Raw genomic sequence first — 5,978 nt, 5'->3', positions numbered from 1 at the left:
ATAAATGTAGGTTTCATTCTTACCATTTTCGTTACGCGCAATATATTTTGTTACACGACATATAGTAGCAACTGAATCTACACGGTGGAAAGAAAAGCATATGAGCAGCAACATAAACTATTCATCCATTGCATGTGTGAATTGTAAGAAGCAGCAATTTTGTTACACCCTAACACGTAATAGCTTTAAAATGACGCAGCGGAAATACGAGTCTTAAAATTTCTTTCTTTATTAGACACATTACTTACATAAAAGCTCAAATACAAAAATCTTAAGCGCTTACTGGAAGAGGTTTACAATATTTACATTAAATTAACGTTTCAAAGCATTACGTATTTCAAACTATGTGACCGTTCTTTCCGTACAATCCTTGCTCTTCGACTCGATCCACGCCCGCTTATCATCCTTAAAGGTAGAAGGAGTCCGAGTAGTACCTGTGGGCATCACATACAACTTAACCATTAGTCATTGACATCATCGTACAACCAAGTTCACATATAATTAAATAGTATAACATTCGACAAAGTAAACTTTGATTTATCCGACTATCCTCTCGGATTCTCTCGTTCCGAGTTCAGCTTCCATTCCACGAGAATCCGCCGTTCTCATTCCTGCATTACCTACCAATCTCAAGCACATTGTTAGTGAGATCCTTACCCAAACTTATTGAAACCAAGCATACCTCCATACGTACTTGCGTGCTTACATATTCGTGTCTACGCATATTTTACTTACGTCCAATTCTTGTTTAACTTGTTCGTATACACTTATCGTATTCGTACATTATTTATACGGTGCTTATTCTTGGGTTTAGAACCCAAAAACTTCAAGAGAACACCCAAAATTTGGTTTAGAAGGCTTACCATAGACCACGGTTGATATACTGAAGCTTACGATACATTAAACAACTTAGTTAACAAATTTCAGCATTCTAAACATGGGGAGGCCGTCGGCGACGGCCCTACAGGGCGTCGGCGACGGCTTTTAGTTTTTCCCGTAGCTTAAAAACCCCCGTAGACAGGAAAATAGGACGTCGGAGCAAACTGAAAAAGCACGAGGCGTCGGCGACGGCCCATAGGGGCGTCGGCGACGGCCTCTGCTTTTGCCATTTTTCTGCTGTGTTGTTTTCGTCGTTCGAACGCACTAAAACTCGCGTAACTTTTGAACCGTTTACCCGTTTAACCTCCCGTTTCTTCCTACATGCTTGTAAATTCACATTCTTTCATATGAACTTAAAATCCTACATCCGGATTAAGGAAATTCTTAACTTACATGCATTCGACTTATAATCATTTTCTAACTATTTGACCCATTCGAGCGTACATCAACATAATCTGATTATTTGACCTCAATCTCATATGAACTTAATAATTTCGTTGACATCTATCATAAAAGATTAAATTCTCGGATGTCTTGCATCCTCTTAACCCATTATCGCTCAAATGCTTATTTTCGACCCGTTATGGTTATTTACGCATTAAGTGGTTTATGACATACAAAACCATACTCCACATTTTCACACTAGACCATAACCATTACACTAATCGAATAGCTTCCTTATAGTCTACTTTAAGATTGTTCGCCCAACATACCCATCAAGGGCGTCTTAATCAACTTTATTCCCATTATGCACAATGAAAGACTTCAACGCATAATTGACATCAAACATCATGTCTAATTAAATAAAGCGTTGTATTACTTAAACAAACTAAGAAGTGACTACGGAAATCACTTACCTTGAGTACTCCAATAAGTGTATTTGTCACCTTACCTTATCTTGACCCGTTATCCTCCTATGCTTGAGCTCTCCTTGACACGTTCCTATTATCTCATTCCATTACATCCATTCAATAGTTAGTATACGTAATCATACGCATCACTAATCACACTTCTATTCACGTGTCAATCGCTTAACGAGTTCAACATGTATCATAATACTACAATGCTAATCAATTTAACAATTTATCATTCCATCATCACAAAAGTCATACATGAGCTTCTAGCATGCATAATTATGTATTTACATCATGTTCATTATTCTTTCAAAATTCCATACTTAGAATGATAACATTTTCTAAGTTAGGCAACTTGTTTCATACGTTAAACATTTCATACCATTTCTTAACACCTTGGTTTTTACACATCCATTCTACTATTTTCTATCAACAACCCGTTTCGACCCGTTGGTGCAATCATATGCATAAACTAGTTGGTAAGTATTTTAGACACTTAAAACAATCAAATAACTTACTAATAATTTATTAAAATCAGTAGTTCATGATTCATACAAGTGTGCATAACAATACAACTATTTTTACTTAATATTTATACTAAAAATGTGCAGCAACTTTCTGCGCAACAGCTGTTCACGACACATTTTAACCCATTTATCTTCTGATTCAGTTCTTCATGTTTAAATATGAAATGATCTACACTCAGAGACCTTTCTAAGCATATAAAGATTGTAACAATCGGACGTTCCTATGATTTTATATGATTTTTACAAAATCAGCACAGAAGCTGAAATGCTTCCAAACAGCTTGCTGTCAAAACAGTATTGCCGACTTTGGGCACTGTTTTGGCCTGTTTAACATCCGAATTCAACAAACATGTTCAAACACAAAACGTAATATGTTTAAATAGCTTTTTGAGCATATAAGGCTCGACCTCACAGGTCCTTCCTATGATTTTATATGATTTTTGCAAAATTGTTGCGCAACAAATTTTAATTCTAATCAGCTTTGTTACTCGATACACGTAGCATGTCATTTTGTACACAACAATCATAACTAAGCATTTTTCATACTTATAATACATAATCGCCTTCATTACTATTTAATTAACATTCCATACAAGTGATAACACACACTAACCTATACTAGGCATTTCATCAAACACTTGGTGTGCGATCTACTTTCCAAGCATAGTGTACAAGTGGTTTAAGCATGTTCTTCCCAAATTCATCTCTTGAACTATTTTTTTTCAAGCAATATCACTTTGTCATCAATTCTACATCATGTTTACTATCAAAACCTATCATATAACATCTTATGCAACAACATAATCTTAATATCAAAATTCACATGTTCATCATAATCATTCTTACGCTACACATGGGTTTCATTCTAATTCACTAAGATAACTAAAATTCGGCCATGATTCTACTTAAACATGATAACATTAGCAAGCATACAACTCATACCCACTCTACTCTATGTGGGTTTTCACTTCCAACATTGATTAGCCGATTTTTAAGCACACATAATGTTCTAGATGGTGATCCTAGTTCAACATCATTCTAATTCCATATAAACTCATGGATTTTCTTGAACCCTAACATAATCAAGTTCATCAAAATGCCAAATTCTTCTTACCTTAAGCTTTAGTAAGTCTAGATGATCAAGAAATCACCAACGTGCATGAGCAATGGCCATGATTAGGGCTTCAATTGGATGAATTTGTGTGATTAGAAAGGGTTTCCCCTTCTTCTCTTGGCTCTGGCGTCGAACACACACACAAACACATCTGATGTGTGTGTTTTATTTTTTTTATTTCATTTTTATTAATTCAACTTTCATAACATGTCACCTTTAGCCCCTTAAGTTTAGTGTGGTAATTGTTTATGCACCAATCTTTATTACTACTATCTAACTTGTATCGGTAACCAAGTTAAATAACATATTTCTCACATTTTATTAATCATGATAACGTGCTAATGAATTTAATAATTCGAATTTTGGGGTGTTACAAATTTAAACACATATGCATACAATTTAAACACAAACACATTAGTTCTTTGTTCATTGTGCAAGCGAATTGTAAAAGGCTGTTTGGCAACTTCTGATGTTAAGTGCTAAGTAGTAGGAGGTCTAAACTATTAAGTGTTGAACCAGTAAGAGGTCTGAACCATTAAGAGCCAGTATAATACTTAACCATTCAGAGGCAAATATCTCACCAATTCAGATTATAGGTTTTAATCATTCAAACTTAGAAAAATGCTTAACCATTCAGAGGTAAATGTCTGAACCATTCAGACGTCTGCTCTTGAAACACACAATCTAAACTATTAAGTGTTGAACCATTAAGAGTTAAACAAACAGCCCCTAAGTGTTTAACCCATTGATTTAGTAAAATTCGTGTATGTTGTGTTAAAGCAAAAATTTGTCACTCAGGTTTCAGACTTCAGACTGATGATTAATGTCACACCCCGCCGAAGGCGGAACGCAAGGTGCGACCATGAAAGGTTTTTAAGTATACGATAAGCAAACAACTAATATGATTAAGCATCAACGATACCAAAGTTTAAAGTTTACAAACCATGACAATATATTTAGTTTACATAACCCAAATATAATACTTTAAGTTTCAAAACACATACGACCAAAAGTTATATTGTTTAATAAGTTGCTAGGATTTGTCAAGTATATTTCCGATACGATGAAATATACAAGGCAAAACCCCCCAAAAGGTATCATCCATGATGCATGCAACTTCAAAAAGCCGCGAACCAAAGTTCACTTACCTAAAAATCATGCTTAAAATGTCAACATAACGCTAGTGAGTTCACAGGTTTAAATGACACAAATGAAACTTAAAAGCATTTGATAAAAATTTAGTATGCGTAGTTAATGAAAATCATGAAAGTCAAATCATGGTCTTGCAAAAACCGTGATACATGTGCCAACATAAGCCCGTAACCAACCCATAACGATGATGCCTCATCACATCGTGCACCACGACGATGTCTAAGAATAATTGGACACAATTGCAGTCCCACAGTGTCACGGCCGACGAGGAGCGGGGCTCGTTAAACCCAATAGATCTATTCGACTGTTCCACGGTCATTACCACGATTAATGGTTACTAAAGAAACAATAACACGAAGACTTCCGAGCTCTAAAACCAACCAACTTATGCGCACAAAAGAGACAAAAATGGATTTCATTCCCACTACTATACCCCGTAACCAAGCATGAATTTCCCCCTATTTAAATAAACATTTAAATAAGTAAAAGGGGTCGTGAAGACTCACAAATTGCGTTCCGTGCATATGCTAGCAAAACCAAATGTCCAAAATAATTCCCCACCTACACGTGTCGTAATTCAATAAAACACTAGGTCTATATGCGTGTCTACCCGACAAGTCGTTCACCAAACTTGTTTAGACAACGAGATGTTAACCTTTTTAAATAAAAGTGTTTAATTCTTACGACGCGTTGGTGGGTGGTTATCCGAGAATTCCCAAGTATTTATATATATTACAACAAATATATATATATATATATATATATATATATATATATATATATATATATATATAGGATAAGGATCCGTTAGGAACCACCCTTTATTGCGAGAACCGCGAGAACCAGTGTGAACACATGGCATTTTTGTAATTAAAGTGAAATTCCATCTAACAGGGTTTACATCTTCCATCTTCGTTCTGTTCAAATAGTTAGGGTTTACATCCTCATTCAAATCATCGTTCACTGCTACCACTCCCCTGATAACCCCGCTGCGTCGACACATCACCTCTGCCACCACCGCGACACCACCGACACCACCGCACCACCACCGTGATAACTCCTTCGCTGACAACTCCTCCGACGACAACTCATCCAGTGACATTCATACATCTGCTAATAAGTCACCATTGCAATAACTAATTCGGCTCCTCCTTCTACGATTACTCGGTTGAATACATCATTTATCCGGTAATCACAACAAATTACATACTTTTTTATTACATCCATTCTGTTACCAATTTCTATGTTGTTACCAATTCCCACTGTAAGTGTCCTTATACGTCTACTCACTCTGATTATATTGCTATTTGTTCTATCACTTACAAATAAACATAATTTCACTTATAACCCCTTTGTGATACATATGGCATCTTCTGATTCATCACATATATACCCTCCTCGTCAATCTGATGGGCTCACAGTTCAAGCGGCTAGAAAAGTCCTGGAAGAAGC

At 35.9% G+C, this 5,978-nt stretch overlaps 1 long non-coding RNA gene across 1 annotated transcript; it reads right to left on the bottom strand.

The window, feature by feature from the left end:
• Positions 1-250: 250 nt before the first annotated feature.
• LOC118491287 lies at positions 251-3,536 on the bottom strand. The gene is made up of 2 exons (XR_004891141.1): positions 3,375-3,536; positions 251-1,821 (listed from the first exon to the last, which is right to left on the bottom strand). It is a non-coding gene; the product is annotated as an uncharacterized LOC118491287 (long non-coding RNA).
• Positions 3,537-5,978: the final 2,442 nt, after the last annotated feature.

This window comes from Helianthus annuus, chromosome 4, assembly GCF_002127325.2.
Source record: "Helianthus annuus cultivar XRQ/B chromosome 4, HanXRQr2.0-SUNRISE, whole genome shotgun sequence".
Lineage (NCBI taxonomy): Eukaryota > Viridiplantae > Streptophyta > Magnoliopsida > Asterales > Asteraceae > Helianthus > Helianthus annuus.
Note: the sequence above shows the minus strand (reverse complement) of the source record. Positions and strands in the feature narration are given on the sequence as shown.